Source organism: Natator depressus, chromosome 2 (genome assembly GCF_965152275.1).
Source record: "Natator depressus isolate rNatDep1 chromosome 2, rNatDep2.hap1, whole genome shotgun sequence".
Classification (NCBI taxonomy): domain Eukaryota; kingdom Metazoa; phylum Chordata; order Testudines; family Cheloniidae; genus Natator; species Natator depressus.
The window spans coordinates 9,227,074-9,243,158 of NC_134235.1; the positions used below are offsets into that span (position 1 = coordinate 9,227,074).

Consider the following 16,085-nt stretch of genomic DNA (forward strand, 5'->3'; position numbering starts at 1 on the left):
TGTATAAAAGAACTCCATTCCCTTGTTAAGAAAAGAACTAACATAAGGTAGTGGGACTAATGTTCATAATCACTCTCAGGCATTAGATCTCACTAGAATCCCTATTTCATGAACTATTGGGAATTAAGAAATTAATAACAGCAAAAAATTCATAACATTGACCCTTTAAAAATGACAGTGGGTACGGTGTTTAAGTCGCAGTATGATGCATAGCATTAGTTTCTTCTTGTCCTTCAAATCACTGTGAAGTGATTTCCAGTGCACTGAAGGCATCAGACTGTGAAGGGATGTTGACTTGTTCTTCATCGACATCACTTTCATTACGCTTTTTGGCTTCTTTCCCTGTCAACAAAAATGGTTTGTGTAATTGGTTGTTCATAAGATTGATGTTCATAAAAATTGAGATTCTACTGTCCTGGGCAAACGATCTGTGTAGCAATCTGCATGGAACTTGGAGGGGTGAGCACAGGTTGCAGGAGGGAAGAGTTTGAAGAAGGCACAAGGAGGCCCGTCAATATGCACATGGCTTACTGCTACTTCAGCTACCCTTCATCTCTGAGAATCTCTGAATGAAGAACCATGTTCGCTCTACAAGCATGGGTTCCTCTCATGTTGTTACCCAGCGTGCGGTTCATAAAACAATCTGTGTGGTGAAAAGCTGGACCCTGCACTCTTTGCTCAGGCAAGGTTACTACTGATACCAGCGGGAGCCTGGCGGTGAGTAAGGACTTTAGCGTTGGACTCCAAGGAGGATATACGCAACAGGCCAAATGCCTCCAAATTTTGCACATGTTACTAACACACTTCCCTTTTTCCTTTGAAACCGCCCTGAAGAAGAGACCCCGCTCATTGTTTCAGATGATTCCCCATTCACAACAGCGTGACATTGACACTTCAGAAAAACTCGCTACGGCTCACGTTCTGGTTTTAGGAGGAAAAGAATTTTAGAAATGCAGCACGGTGTACAGATGAGTATTGTTAATCAGCGTTTGGAGCTGTTTGCTGGAAAGCGGTTGCCATGGTGGCACAAAGTATGAACATTCCCCAGATGATTAGGATTAAACATTGTTTCCTAAAGAGTAACTCATTTGTGCTTCATGGCACCATCTGCACTGACTGGCCTTGTGCAGCAGGCAGGGAGCTCTCTGGAGAAGTGGAGAAAGGAAATGGTCAGGGCATGGCTGCTGTATCGAGTACTGAAAGTGGCAGCCATTGCTGATGAGCCTCTCAAGGAGAAACAGACAGGAAACCCAGAGAAAAATAGGCAGAAGTTATTAGTATTTAGGACATTCTAGAAACCAGTCCCACTTATATCACTAGTGATCTCCACCTGGACAAATAAAATGGCCTGTTCTATCATCCTCCCTATTTACCTGCCACTTTTGGCAAGGTGGATCATGTCCTGGCCGCTTTTTTTTTTTCTTTTCTCTCTCTCTCTCTCTCTCTCTCTCCCCCTTACCTTATAGATTCACCAATTTTTAAGGCGAGAAGGACCCTGCCAGAGAAGTGACTCTGCCAAAGATTTGGGAGTAGTGGGGGATAATCAGCTGAACATGAGCTCCCACTGTAATGCTGTGGCCAAAATAGCTCAAGTGATTCTGGGATGCCTAAATAGGGGAATCTTGAGGAGGAGTAGAGAGATCATTTTATGTCTGTATTTGGCACTGGTGCAACCACTGCTGGAATCCTGTGTCCAGTTCTGGTGTCCACAATTCAAGGAGGATGTTGGTAAGTTGGAGAGGTTTCAGAGAAGAGCCACAAGAACTATTAAAGGGTTAGAAAACCTGCCTTATAGTGACAGACTCAAAGAGCTCAATCTATTTAGCTTAAAAAAGAGAAGGTTCAGCGTGACTTGATTACAGTCTGTGAGAATCTACGTGAGGAACAAATATTTGATACTTGGCTCTTCAATCTAGCTGATAAAGGTTTAAGATGATCCAATGGCTGGAAGTTGAAGCTAGATAAATTCAGACTGGAAATCAGGCATGAATTTTTAACAGTGAGAGTAATTAACCACTGGAACAATTTACCAAAGAGCTTGGTGGTGGATTCTCCATCACTGACAATTTTTAAATGAAGCCTGGATCTTTTGCTAAAAGATCTGATTTAGGAATTATTTTGGGGAAGTTCTATGGCCTGTGTGATACAGGAATCCAGTCTAGATGATCATGATGGTCCCCTCTGGCCTTGGAATCTTTGAATTTTTGCTGGCCTCTTTGTTATGCAGAGGCTACAGGAGTACACCCCAGAGCCATAGATCTTCACCTCACTGAATGCCCTGATGGTATTTTTTTCTGTACGTCTCTGAGGGTTCCCATCTGCTCAGTCTGAGCTCATGTATATTTAGTTCTAGCCTGCAAATTGACAGAGGTCTGTGCTGTTCAGTGCAAAATCTCTCCCTGTGTAAATGCAGTGTTGGGGCAGAGGTGAATGCTGAGGGGCCCTAGGCCCCTGAACTGCAACTCCCATGAGGCACTGCAGTGGCATCTCCAAATCAGCATTTGTTTGTTTTGTTTGTATTCGGGCAAAAAATTGGGGGATTCTGTTCCTTTTTGTGTATTCATGAACAGAACTGTCTACTAAATTCCAGTTACACCTCTGCAAACTCACGGAAGGCAAGGTGGGTGCATGGATGTCCCAGAGGGCATCATCTGATGACTTTCTCTCAGGGGCTTGACTGGCTGGTTCTTGCTCACATGCTGCTCAGGGTCTAACTGATTACCATATGTGGGGTCGGGAAGGAACTTCCCCCACCTAGGTCAGATTGGCAGTTACTTTGTGGGGAGGGGGGTTTTCACCCTCCTCTGCAGCATGTGGGTGTCAATCACTTGCCAGGATCATCTGCGTATATCTCACTTAATCATTGCAGGGGCCTCTGGCACCTAAATCCCTCCTAATTTCTGCCTGTAGCACATCATAATCTAGTCTCCTGTGGGCTGTAACACTTTGGTCTCCTTTTGAGTGTGGGGTTTAGTGCGTGGGTGTCGGTGGTGCTGGTGGCCTGTGATACACAAGAGGTCAGACTAAATAATCAGGTGGTCCTTTCTGCTCCTAAACTCTGACTCTGACTGTGGGGTTGTACAGGTGTTCCTGAGAACCTGTGACTGGCAGTCTGAATTGCTGGTGAGAGTGATGTCAGAAGGAAATAATCCAGTCTAACTCTCTCTGGGATCACTGCTTGAGTTTGCAGGGCCAGCAGCTTGCAATGTAAAACTAAGCATATTTGATCTGGAAAACACAGAGGAAGAATAAACATAAGATCCCACAATTTCATCGTTGCAGTCAGGTTTCCAAGCAGAACTGCACTTTCAGGCCAAACACACAGCTTTTTGTTGGGGGAGGAGGAAAGACCCTGTGTGTATGTTATATAAGCAGCCATGCCTGCTCCAACTAATATTCTCGCACTTCACTAGCTCAGCAGTCTGTGGGCGACTCAAAGCCAGCTTTCTGCAGAGGTAAGGACAGCTCTGTCATCTTCAGTTTTAAATTCACTGCACATTTATTCAAGCTAGAAACACAGATTCTGTAAGTGATACATGGCAGCACCCAGATCATAATGGAATTATCAGCACTGAGGTCTCACGTGACTCTCAGATAAGCAGAGAACCAGCTGCAGTTTCACGGATTCATATATTTTTAAGGCCAGAAGGAACCACTGTGATTGTCTCGTCTGACCTCCTGTATAAAACAGGCCAGAAAACCTCACCCTGTAACTCCTGCATTAAACTTATAACTTCTGTTTGAGCTGTAGCATATCTTTTAGATATCTAGTCTTGATTTAAAGACTTCAGGTGATGGAGAATCCACCAGACCCCGAGAGAAATTGTTCCAACGGTTAATTACTCTCACTGTTAAAATATTGTGCTTGATTTCTAGTCTGAATTTGTCTGGCTTCTGTTCCTAATCATTATATCTTGTTATGCCTTTTTCTGCTAGTTTAAAGAGCCATATTCTACCAGAAATCTCTTCTCCGTGTAAGGTACTTGTAGACCACGATCAAGTCACTCCTCAACCCTCTTTTGTGTTTCCTAGCTAATGATAGTTGCAGGGAACAGCCATCTTTGTCACTGTATTTTGTATTTCCCGATATACTGGCCTTACTGAGAGTAATTCTGCTCTTTCACTTTGGTGTAATAGAGCTGGGTGAAATTTTTATGGTGAATGGTAAATTGGGCCCCCCAAAAAGCATTTTGGGCACACGAAAAGTATTCACGAATTCAGGTCGAATTTGGCAAATAGTTTCCACCCAAAAAAAACCCCGAAAAAAAAAAAGTTGACCGTGTCAAAACAGCGTCTCAATATTTTCTAAGTGAAGCGTTTGGGCGTTTCATGGCAAAGCGATTAGTGTTCAAACCAACATTTTTTTTTCATTGAAGGGGAAAAAAAAATGTGAGCAACCAATTTTTTCTGGCATCCAAAACCCTGAGCACTTTTCTGTTTTCCAGTGGAAACCTGAATATTTGCATCAACACGAAACCTTTTCACGGTGTCATTTTCAACGAAACCTCGGTTGTCAAACTGTTGAGCGGCTCTCGTCACAGTATTTCTAGAGAATCCAAGGAATACAGACACCTGCTCTGACATTCGGTATAGCACATCACCGGGGAATTGTATGTACTGCATGGTGGAGATAACAAAGATCACTGGACCCGGGGTGGACTGGAAAGATGGTAACATCAGCCTTTTGCAGCAGAGTTAGTGCCATTAGATCTTTCTCATATATTGGGATCACCAGGTATAGGGGTGTTTGGCCCTTTGCCTGCTCTTGGGCGCCTCAGTCAGGGCAAGTTGAGAAGAAGAGCAGTAGCAGCAGCAAACGGCTTGCACTATAATATACAGGAGGCAGTTTGCCACCATGTTAAATACTTGGCAGGAGCAGAAGTTCACCCTCCTCTTTGGCAATGTGCTTGGTTCAGTTTCATACAGACCCTTCGTATTTGCCTAAACTCTTTATCTGTGGACTGAAGAGAATTTCAAGAGACTTGGGCTTGATTGCCGGTGTGACTCTCCCATGTGGGAGTCCTGCAAACATTGGCACATTTCCCCAGCCGGGGGTCTCTACTGAAGACACTCCAATAATCTAGGGCATTAGCGTACTCACTCTGTATTGAAGAAGGCACTAAACTCCAGCCAATTCAAGGGACCTGGTAAGAATCCTGTCGTCTCCTGATTTAGTTACAATGTAATTATAAGGTGTTTGCTCAGTGATGGACCAGTCTGTGTGCAAATTGTAATCATCTTGGAAAGAGGTGTTGAACTTAGCTTGCCCATCATTGCATAGGAAGGTCTGTGTCAGAACACATCAGATAGAGCCCAGTTCCCTGGGCTCATAGTCATCTGCCACAAAACCATCCCCTGCCTCGCTCATTACACATCTTCCAATTTATGCATCTTCCTACAGACAGCAGCCTCCTTTATTACATAACCTTGGTTAATTCTCTGAGCACCATCCATTCCGTAGGGGGGAAATAATGTGTGATCATGTAATTAAAGAGTGTCTCACAATGTGTACACACACAGGGTCCGAATTAAGGTTTCACTGGGTAGGAAATATTAGAATTTAAGGTTATCTTCTGATTCGCTTGACTTTGCAGTATTAATTACATTCTTGTAATGTCATTTTTTGAACGTAACAGTGCCCTGCCTTTATTTTCACCCAATGAAACATGCTAACCTGTTTTATTATTTGTCAACACTGCGGTTAGCACTGCACATGTCACAAAACAAAGGCAGTCCTACCCACAGAGAACTTACAGTTTAAGACTTTCCATTGGAGTTGGGTGCCAAACTCCCTTGGGCACTTTTGAAAACCCTACCCTAAGAGACTTAATGAGGCTGAGGCACAGTGGGAAATCCAGATCGAGAAATTGACTTTGAAAATGTCAGTTATTGCTGCTTTTTTTTTTTAAATGCCTTTCTTGTCGGCATCCTGGAAGATGAGTCTGTGGGAGAGACTTGACTGCAGACAGAGAGAGACAACTTGGCGAACTGGAACTGGGAGGACATTCCATGCACAGGAGGCAGCACTGAAAAAGACTAAGTGATTGGCTAACTGACCGACTGTTCGTGAGCATGCCATTCGGTGTGCTCCAGTTCTATAGTGAAGCACTGTAACTACGCTAGCTGGCTGGCACATACATCCACCCTAAAGAAATACCCAGAGGCACCCCCGTCCTCATGATACCCTTACACTGCCCTGTGTTTTCATTTTAAAAGGATTAGGGCAGCATGGTAGTGACATGATTAGTTATGGCTGAGCTCAGGAGGTGCCTTAATAATCTGTGCTGTGTCCTGTAGGTGGTGCTAAGTAGCAATCGGTCGTTTGTTTGTAGTGCTAAATTTGCTAACGCTATGGCGGGCATAATCTGTGACCTAGAAAACACTTTCATCTGCTTTTACCATTGCAATGCTCCTCTTTATTAAACACTGCAGAAAAAGGATAACCCATGGCAGGCTTAGGAGCCCAGGAAAGGTATTTAAACAGGGCAGTGCTAGGTAGTTTTATCATCACAACGCCGGTAACAAATCTGGCTGCCTGAGCATCTCTCCATTGCTTCTACGCTCCACGTGATAGGTACATGGAACTTCCTGTGGACAGCAAGGCTAGAACACCGATCCTGTTGTCCAAAAGCACAGGCCCTCCCACTTGAGCTGAGAGAAAATCTTCATTCATTGTTAGCAGCATGGGGTGTATGATGCAGTTGAGCAGTTCTGATTCCATCCACTAGATGGTGGTCCTATGTATAAACAGCCAGTTCATGACAATAATGCATATGGATATGTGTAAAACAAGTAGTTATTCCTTGTCTGGAAGAATTAATCTAAAGCAGTGGTTCTCAAACTGTGGGTCAGGACCCAATGGGATCGCCAAGGCTGGCTTAGACTTGCTGCTGCCCAGGGCGAAAGCCGAAGCCTGAGGGCTTCAGCCCTGGGCAACGAGGTTCATGTTACGGGCCCCCTGCCTGGGGCTGAAGCCCTTGGGCTTCAGCTTTGACCTCCTCACCCAGGGCGGTGGGGCTCAGGCTTTGGCTTTGCTTCCCCCCCGCCCCCACACACACACCTGGGGCAGTGGGGCTCGGGCAGACTCAGGCTTCGGTCCCCTCTCCTGGGGTCGTGTAGTATTTTTTGTTGTCAGAAGGGGGTCGCAGTGCAATGAAGTTTGAGAACCCCTGAGAAAGGTCTGAATGAGTAGAGGGCAGAACAGAAGCAGGTGTATTTTTTTCCCGATGTAATTACCACAGTCTTTTAAGTGAGGTTCTTTCTTGCAGAGCAATTCTATTGCAATAGCAATGTGGGGTTCCAGCGTTATCTCAACTCTCCTGCGTACGTGTACCAGCAGAAAGAGAGGGTTTTGTGCAATTGCCAGCCTTGCCGACTCAGCCTGGAATCTGAAACTTAAGCTGTGTTCTTTCTGGCTTATGCGCCTCTAACCATGCAGATCTGGCAGTGGAATTCTGGTAACTAGTCTGTTGGTGATGCACGAGGTAGCTGAGTTCCCAGCTTGTTCCACCAGAGCCGTGGTTGGCTCTGCAAGGAAAAGAGGTGTAAAAACTAACTGTAGTCAGAAAAGGGGGAAATTCACCCCTGTGCAGAACGCCAACACCAGCCTAATGCACCCTCGAGTCCTACTTACATCCTCCTAACAGGAAGAATCTCACCCTAAGTGAACAGATCTGATTCTGCATATGCACAGAGAGCAGATCGGCTGGCTAAGAAAGTGCCATTTCTATGCAGTCACTCTTCAGAGCAGAGCCACGCCTTTTAAGTTCCAGGTGTCCCTGCCCAAGGGTCTCTGGGAGCCTAAACAAACAACACCCATGATTTAGAGTGAATAGGCAACGTGCCTGGATAAACCTCACCCGGAGCACGATGTTGAGGTGGAGGGAAAGGGGGAAACAAAACCTCTGAATTATAGAACCACAAAACAACTGGCACCAACTGCAAAAGAAACAAAGTCATGTGCCTGGCTGCCAGGGATGCCACTGCTGACCTAATGTGGTGTGTGTGGTGGGAAAGAGGATTATACCGTCACAGGCTGCATAGGAGAAGACACTGCCCCACTCTCTTAGGACTATAACGGGGCATTCAGTCCTTTGGACTGAGTTGCAATCAATTGCCATGATGGGAATAGGGCCTGTATTTATGGCTTTAAATACTAAGGACCTGATCCTCAGCCCACTGACCTCACGGTCATCCCAGAGTAACTCCACTGCCATCAGTGGGGTTCCAAGAATGGAAAAACCCATGTCCGGGAGATCTGACTTGAGCCCTGTTCAGGGTGGTTATAATTTATTTGCATTGCAGTGCTGCCTCGAGGCCCCAGTCGTGGATCAGGGCTCCATTGTGGTGGGCACTATACAAACATATGACAAAGAGACGGTCCCTGCCTTGAATTGTGTGCAACCCACAATGTGTATCACCATGTAAAAGGCCGCCAGTGCAACTAGCCCTAGACACCACCAGTCTCAACAAGACTCCCATTTCCTAAGGGGTTGTGGGGTGTTTTGCTTTCAGTCTCAGACCTAGTTCCAAGATCAACAATCCAGATGAGAGAGTGGTATTAATCAGGTAACCTGCCGGCATTCTTGGAAATCCCAGATTAATACCCCTTGAGCTTCTGACTATTTATTTGAAAGCTTACTTTCTACCCACCCCCAATCGTGCTTTCCTGGACCAGTTAAATGGGTCCTCCTATTATGGTATGTGTGCAGCAGGTCTCCCAAGAGCACGGAAATCCTGTTCAGTTATTCAGAGTGGCTTATGTGAGATAGTTCAAACCCTTCAGATAAGGTAACGTGGTGGATCTGAATAATTGCTAGCATTTCCTAATAAACCAATCCCTTTTTCCACACAAACTCAGGAATTTCCCTCCATCTGCTGCCCTACGTTCTCATCTGTCTACCTGCCAGTAAGAGGCTGATTCATCTTAGTGTGCCTCCAGACAACACACCCAGCCTGCTGGTGAACTGACAGTCATATAACTTAGCAATTACACAGCATCTTAAATCTTCAAAGCACTTTACAAACATTAGTTTATTAATCCATGCAACACCTCTCTGAGGTAGTAAGCGTTATCTCCATCTTGCAAATGGTTAAGAGACTCACCCAGGGCCACACTGCAAGTCTGTGCCAGAGAAGGGACTAAAGCCAGAATTCTAAAGAGACTGATTGTTCCCCCTTACAGTAGTTGTAGGAGCCCATGTGGGACCCACGGCATGGAGGACCTGTATGGCACCATCCCTCCCCACAAGCGGACCTACAGAGAACCCACATGTGAGATGCACAGAGCATGGGTTTGGAAGAGCTGGTCCAGAGCAGGAAGGGAGAACTGGGGTGTAGGTTGGGATGAGGGTGAGTTGCATTGTCCACTCAGATACCAGGGCAAATGCTGACAGGAATTTAATGAAGCCCTAGCTACAAATCTAAGGGAGCTCTACTCTCAAGAAGGCAGGAGCAGAGGACCCTAGATCTGGCATGGGGGGACTCTGTGCTGGTGGCTTTGGTGTCATATGGAGTTTAGAGACAGAACCCTGGCCCATTTCACAGAGGAGCAACCCCACCTGATCTCTCTAAAGGGAACAATTTGGGGAATGCTCTGTGAGGGATCCCTCAGTGTCCCCTCCTACAGATATTTCCACAAGAGGGGGAATCTGCACCAAAATCATTGGCCAGGATAAACTAGGAAGCTGCATAGTTCTGGGGATAGAATAGAGACTGCTGGCAGGCCTGATAAGACCTATAGCCCTGTAGAAAGGCTCATGTATCTGTTTGAAAAGCCTAGTCCAGTGGTTCTCAACCTTTTGCCATTGTGGGCCACTGAAGACAGGACAAGAACCAATGGGCTTAAATTGCAGCAAGGGAGGTTTAGGTTGGCCACGAGGAACAACGTCCTCACTGTCAGGGTGGTTAAGCACTGGAACAAATTGCCTAGGGAGGTTGTGGAATCTCCGTCATTGGGGATTTTTAAGAGCAGGTTAGACAAACACCTATCAGGGATGATCTAAATAATACTTAATCCTGACTTGAGTGCAGAGGACTGGACTAGAAGACCTCTCAAGGTCCCTTCCAGTCCTATGATTCTGATTGACGAATCTCTCTGTGCCTTCATAAAGGGGTTTGCTCTTTTATTTTCAAGTCATGGAGGGGATTAACTTTACTAGCCACTGACCTTGCACTGTACAGCATGAAGAAAAAACAGATCCTTGTTCCCAGCCACTGTGCACTCCTGAGAATTGCTACAAGATGAAACCCAAGGAAGAGATTAAACTTTGCAACCTTAGTTTGTCGGTGTTGCACCAACTAGTATGTGACGGCATATTCCTCCTTGCTTTTTCTCCGCTTGCCTGTGACCAGGGACAGAGAGACCCAGCCCTCTGTGATGTTCCTCACAGAATGCAGCAATATTGTTTGATCCCTTAGCTACCCTGAGCTACTGTATTTACAGTAAGTTTTTTACAATTTCCCCCGCTAGAAGACAGATAAGGCAATCTTTGGGCTTTAAATATACTGGTCATCAAAGGGATGCAGCTGCCACATCTGGGTGCCAAAATAAGGACCCCTAGGGCAGGTAATGCTTCCTTTGCTTACTAGTCACCCAGTGCTTCAGTACTCCTAGGTGTAATGGTTATCCTGGAGGACTGAGCAAAGTCAGGCAACATGGCCTTGTGAGCACTTTACAGAAAGGAGGTGGCAGTCAAAAGAAGGGTATCTCACAAGCCCAAGGGCTCAGCAAAGGGATCCTGTCCAAGAGAACGAATCAGAGCAACGTCCCGCACAGGAAAGCGGAGTCCTAGCACCTCCATGTAAACCATGCAGGGTCAACAGCAGCTAAGCACTGGTTTGAGTCACCGGCACACACTTCCAGTGCCAGACATCAGCTTACGAGTTGTAAAAACATATCAGTCACCTCTTATGGTGCCCTTCACTTGTCCTCCATCCTAATAAGCCTGAGGACAGGGCTCCTGCTTCCTCTCGGGCATATACCATTAGCTTTACTTCTTAATATACACACCAGGAGATCGCTGGCTAGATCATCGGGCTCAACGGGTAGTGATCAATGGCTCCATGTCTAGCTGGCAGCCGGTATCAAGCGGAGTGCCCTAAGGATTGGTCCTGGGGCCGGTTCTGTTCAATATCTTCACGATCTGGACGAGAAGCTGGATATGAGTCAACAGTGTGCCCTTTTTGCCAAGAAGGCTAATGGCATTTTGGGCTGTATAAGTAGGAGCATTGCCAGCAGATCGAGGGACGTGATCATTCCCCTCTATTCGGCATTGGTGAGGCCTCATCTGGAGTACTGTGTCCAGTTTTGGGCCCCACACGACAAGAAGGATGTGGAAAAATTGGAAAACATCCAGCTGAGGGTAACAAAAATGATTAGGGGGCTGGAGCACATGACTTATGAGGAGAGGCTGACGGAACTGGGATTATTTAGTCTGCAGAAGAGAAAAATGAGGGGGGATTTGATAGCTGCTTTCAACTACCTGAAAGGGGGTTCCAAAGAGGATGGATCTAGACTGTTCTCAGTGGTAACAGATGACAGAACAAGGAGCAATGGTCTCAAGTTGCAGTAGGGGAGTTTTAGGTTGGATATTAGAAAAAACTTTTTCACTAGGAGGGTGGTGAAGCACTGGAATGGGTTACCTAGGGAGGTGGTGGAATCTCCTTCCTTAGGGGTTTTTAAGGTCAGGCTTGACAAAGTCCTGGCTGGGTTGATTTAGTTGGGGATTGGTCCTGCTTTTGAGCAGGGGGTTGGACTAGATGAACTCCTGAGGTCCCTTCCAACCCTGATATTCTATGATTCAGGACACCATGGAAAGCAGAGAGATACAGGCATCATCTCCTCTTTGAAATCTGTGTTAATTAAGACCACAGAAAATACAGGATTGTAAAACAGAATAACCTGTGGTTTAATACGTTGCATTTTGGTCCTAAACCATCACATACATTTCCAGGCCATTTTTATCCTAATATGTGCTGATCTCATTCATCTGGGGAAAAGCACAGGGTGTTCTCATCCATGCTTATACCTGACAAGCTGCATACAATGTGACAGTCGGAGAGAACTTCTGAGCGAGCTCTGCAGTGGCTGCTGTCTGGGTTTTGTGGTTTATTTCACAGGAAAGAGACTGGCTTTTCCCCCTGGAATTCTTGAGAGAGATGAAAGGTAAGTCAGCAAATCAGCTTCATGTGTTGTAAACATTCTCGACTTTCAGCCATGGGCAGAGCAGAACTAGCTCAGTTCTGAGTCTGCTTTTAGCTGAGATGGAAACATCTGCATGGGCCCCCCTTTTTTTTTTCTTTCCCAGAAAAAAAAATGTGTAAGGAGAAAGCAGGCAAATGCTTTTAACACACCGTAGCAAGTCAGGTTACAGGAAATCCAGCTATTCTGCCTGGCTGGCACTGTTGGGTAAATCAACAGAGAACATTCTTGATTATATTTTTATAACACCTACAGAAAACGCTGGCTAGCAACAAGGAAATGAATTAGATGAGGGAGCATGTGATTTGTCTGCATAAAACATAGCAATGAGAGATGCATCATCTGCTTACATATATTCCGGAGATCCTACACACACACACAGCGGGAAAGACTGTTTACACTGATGTGTAGGTTTGTTTGCCTTTCCCCCCCCCCCCCAATTTACTTACTAAATAAAAGGCAGCTTTGATATGTCAGCTGGCAAGCCAGGCTCTGAAGACCCTCTGCCACACATGATGCATGTCAATTTCAGCAAGGTGGAAAAATTCTCTGATCCTCATGCAAGAGGTTAAAACCCCATCATAGTTAAGCCATTCTAAAAGATGCATTCTGCTGCCAGAGTGAGTGCTCTGCTCCTTTTAATGCTAGTGGAAGTTTCATGTATGCCTCAAGGGGAGAAAGCATCCCCAGCTGATGATGTTCCTTCTGATGATAACTGATGGTAACTGATGATAAACACCCCTTGTCTGCCAAGACTATCCTGTATTGCTTGCATGGGCTGGAATGTAAATAAGGCATTTTGTCGTTCTCCAGTATACAGTGGATGCTATTAAAATCTGCACATCTCCCATCTTCCGGGAATAAAGATGTTACAGCATTTCCCAGGCTAAATATCATGAATATTGCAGATTTTGGTACAGCAGAAGCTGTCCAGTTTTTTAAATGTCTGTTGTTTTGAATGGAAACAACAATTGGGTGGATGCAGTTGTATCTCATTTTGGTCAGGTTGAATTAGGGTTAGGATATTTGCTGTGATTAGCTAAGTCTTGGGGGGAGAGGAGATGCAAAATACTAGATGATGCTGAATGGTGCCCTTAAATTATATAATTCTCCCAAAGCAGGGGAGCATAGATCTGTGTGACTTACTTTGTAAAATACTTAGGAGGACGGAGACCTCTTTTTAAAGGGCTAGTCCTGTTTTGTTAAACAAAGACTTACATAAACCCTTCTATGTAAAGCCTAGATACTACAGTGATGGGTGCTTCTGAAATATTTAGGGACAGGATGGAACAGCATGCATAGATGGAAGATCTCATCCATGCAAGTCTGCTTCCTCTTGGAGAAAATGTGCATTCATTGGAATTTTCTTGCTCTGCACATGTGCATGTGTGGATGGGTGGGGGGAGAAATGTGGACAGAAGGTTTAATTGGTGTTGGTCCTGCTTTGAGCAGGGGGTTAGACTAGATGACCTCCAGAGGTCCCTTCCAACCCTGATATTCTATGATTCTATGAAGATATTGAGTCTCAGTCTGTAGCCAGTCTAACAAAGCATTTTTCATTATGTCTTCAGTAAAAATATCCAGATAACGTAGAGGGCCGTATTTTGAAAACACAGCCCCGTCTGGTTTTAATTCGGATTTCTGATTTTTTCTAGCACCATCAGTGTTTTACGCCCTTCATAAAAGTGACTGGTCTGTGTCCAGAGAGCTTACAGTCAAAGGGCCCAATACCCTTACACAGTTGTGCAGAGAAGCCTAACCCAATGGACATGACAAGTGAGGTTACTACTTCTAACAGGAAGTGGAAGCCAAGGGCGTGCTCCAGTTCGGGATACATGAGCATATTGTCTCAGTTCGTATGTTTTTATGTCTTGGTGGTCCAGGTTCTCTTTGCTTGCATGCAATATCCCCTGTTTTGGTAAGTGAGGCTGCAGGGGGAAGTTTTCAGGTTTGGCCTGAATGAGGTGAAGGAGAGGCCTTGCCAAATAGATTGTGTATGGTTATCCCACGCCCAAGGTGTGGCATGGAAGAAGATATAGAGATGCCTGTGAGAACAGGAGACAAAGGGAATATTGAGACTGGTGTCCGAGATGGTGCTGGAAGGGAGGAAGGATGTGAAAGGAGGGCAAGTCAGAGAAGAAGGCAGGTGCTGGATGATATAGGGCCATTGTAGCGGGGTGGTCACCCGCTCCAGCCCTGAAAAGGTTAAAGCCAGCCCTGGGAGAGGGCTGGGGCTGGGAGCAAAGGCTAAGCTGACTGGGGGAAGCAGCCACAGCTGGGTCACGCCCCAATCAGGCCACACCTGGCCCTGTTATAAGGGCTCAGGGAGGAGCTGGATCAGGACTCTCCCTCTAGCTTCAGTGGGAGAAGGACCTAGCTGCCTGGGAGCTGAGGGTGCAGGCAACAGAGCAGGGCTGGGGAAAGGCGAGAGGAGCAGGGGAGCTCCCGCCTGGCAAGTCCCCAGGCTGCAGGCCTTGTCGAAGGCCAAACCAGCTACTGGGGTTGCAGAGGCTGCAGCCCAGGGGCTAGGCAAAGGCAGCAGATCCAAACCCCCCTTTGCCAATGATGAATGGCTTGTACACTGCAGTCTGCCCCAGTGAGCGGGGGCTAGATGGTGACTGACAGTAGCTGTAGACTGAGGTGAGGTGGGGATAGAGGGTTGGGGGTTCCCTGGGGAGGGGAGACCTAGAGCTGTGGGGTTACTGCAGGGGGCAGAACCCTGCTGTAGAGGGGCACTGGGGCCTGGGAGGGACACGGGGGCCAGTGGCAGGCGAGACTCTGGCCTGCAGAAGGCGCTCCAGGGCAGCAGAGCTCATTCCCAGGATGACTGACAGGAGGTGCCGCACTGGTGAGTCATCAGCTTGCTACGGCCATGTAGGCAAGGACAAGCCATTTGAAGCTGATGCACAGGGCAATGGGAAGCCAGGCAAGTGGCTTGGAATAAGGTGATCTGGTGGAGGGGCCAGACAGGAAAGATGATTTTGGGAACGGCATTTTTGGGTGGCTTGGAGAAGGGAAAGGCAGGTTACGATCAGGGAGACTCCAGAGAAGATGATTAGGGAGTACAGGAGCGACTTGACCATCTGGACTGGAAAGGAAGAGGCAGATTTTTGCTTTACTGTTGTGGACAAAGGAATAAGAGGATTTGGCCATGTCTGGGATGTGTGGGGGCGAGGGGGACACGATGCATGCTGACATTCCTATGCATGTGCCTATTGGGTAATTGTTCCCCATGTTATCTCGTCAATTTGTGCTTGGAAATGCTCAGTAAATACTTGCAGACCAGTGCATGTCCTAGTGTAGTACATATTCACAAGTCGTGATCCTTGCATAGTTCTTATTTGTCTATTTAAAACCCAAGAACTGCCTTTTCTGTCATGTCTGTCTTCTAGGAGGGAAAACTTGTAACAAACTTACTGTAAATACAGTAGCACAAGAAACTTAAAACAAGTTTTCCATGGTTGGATCTCCTGAGGAATTTTAATCTCCTCCAAATTCCCGGTGACTGATTAGTCAACTATTGTGAAAAGCACAGGAGTACTTGTGGCACCTTAGAGACTAACAAATTGTATCATAACATTACTCTAGCATTCTAATTGCATCTCCAGTGAATCAGTAACACTATTCCTCCATATTCTTACTTAGACTCCTTTTCATTTGATTTTTCTTGCTAAACTTATGGGCTGGATTATTTTTCATTACTGTGCTGGACAAAGGACCCTGTGAACTGAGTTTACACTTTAATATAGTTATTAAACCTAACACCACAAAACCTAGGAGAATGAACACTATAGGCTTTTCATAGTAGTGATTCTGATATTTCTAATCTTTAAGATTATAGGAATACAATGTAGGGCAAGGCTGTTATTGTCAAAAACTTTTG

General features: G+C 45.9%; 1 protein-coding gene across 1 annotated transcript in view; it reads left to right on the top strand.

Annotated features, from left to right (window-relative positions):
- Positions 1–11,900: 11,900 nt before the first annotated feature.
- Positions 11,901–16,085, top strand: part of SLC45A4 (solute carrier family 45 member 4) — a 140,261-nt gene continuing 136,076 nt past the window's right edge. Inside the window, exon 1 of the mRNA XM_074943786.1 lies at positions 11,901–12,166. The gene's annotated coding sequence lies outside the window, so the exon portion shown is untranslated. The remainder of the gene's footprint in view (positions 12,167–16,085) is intronic.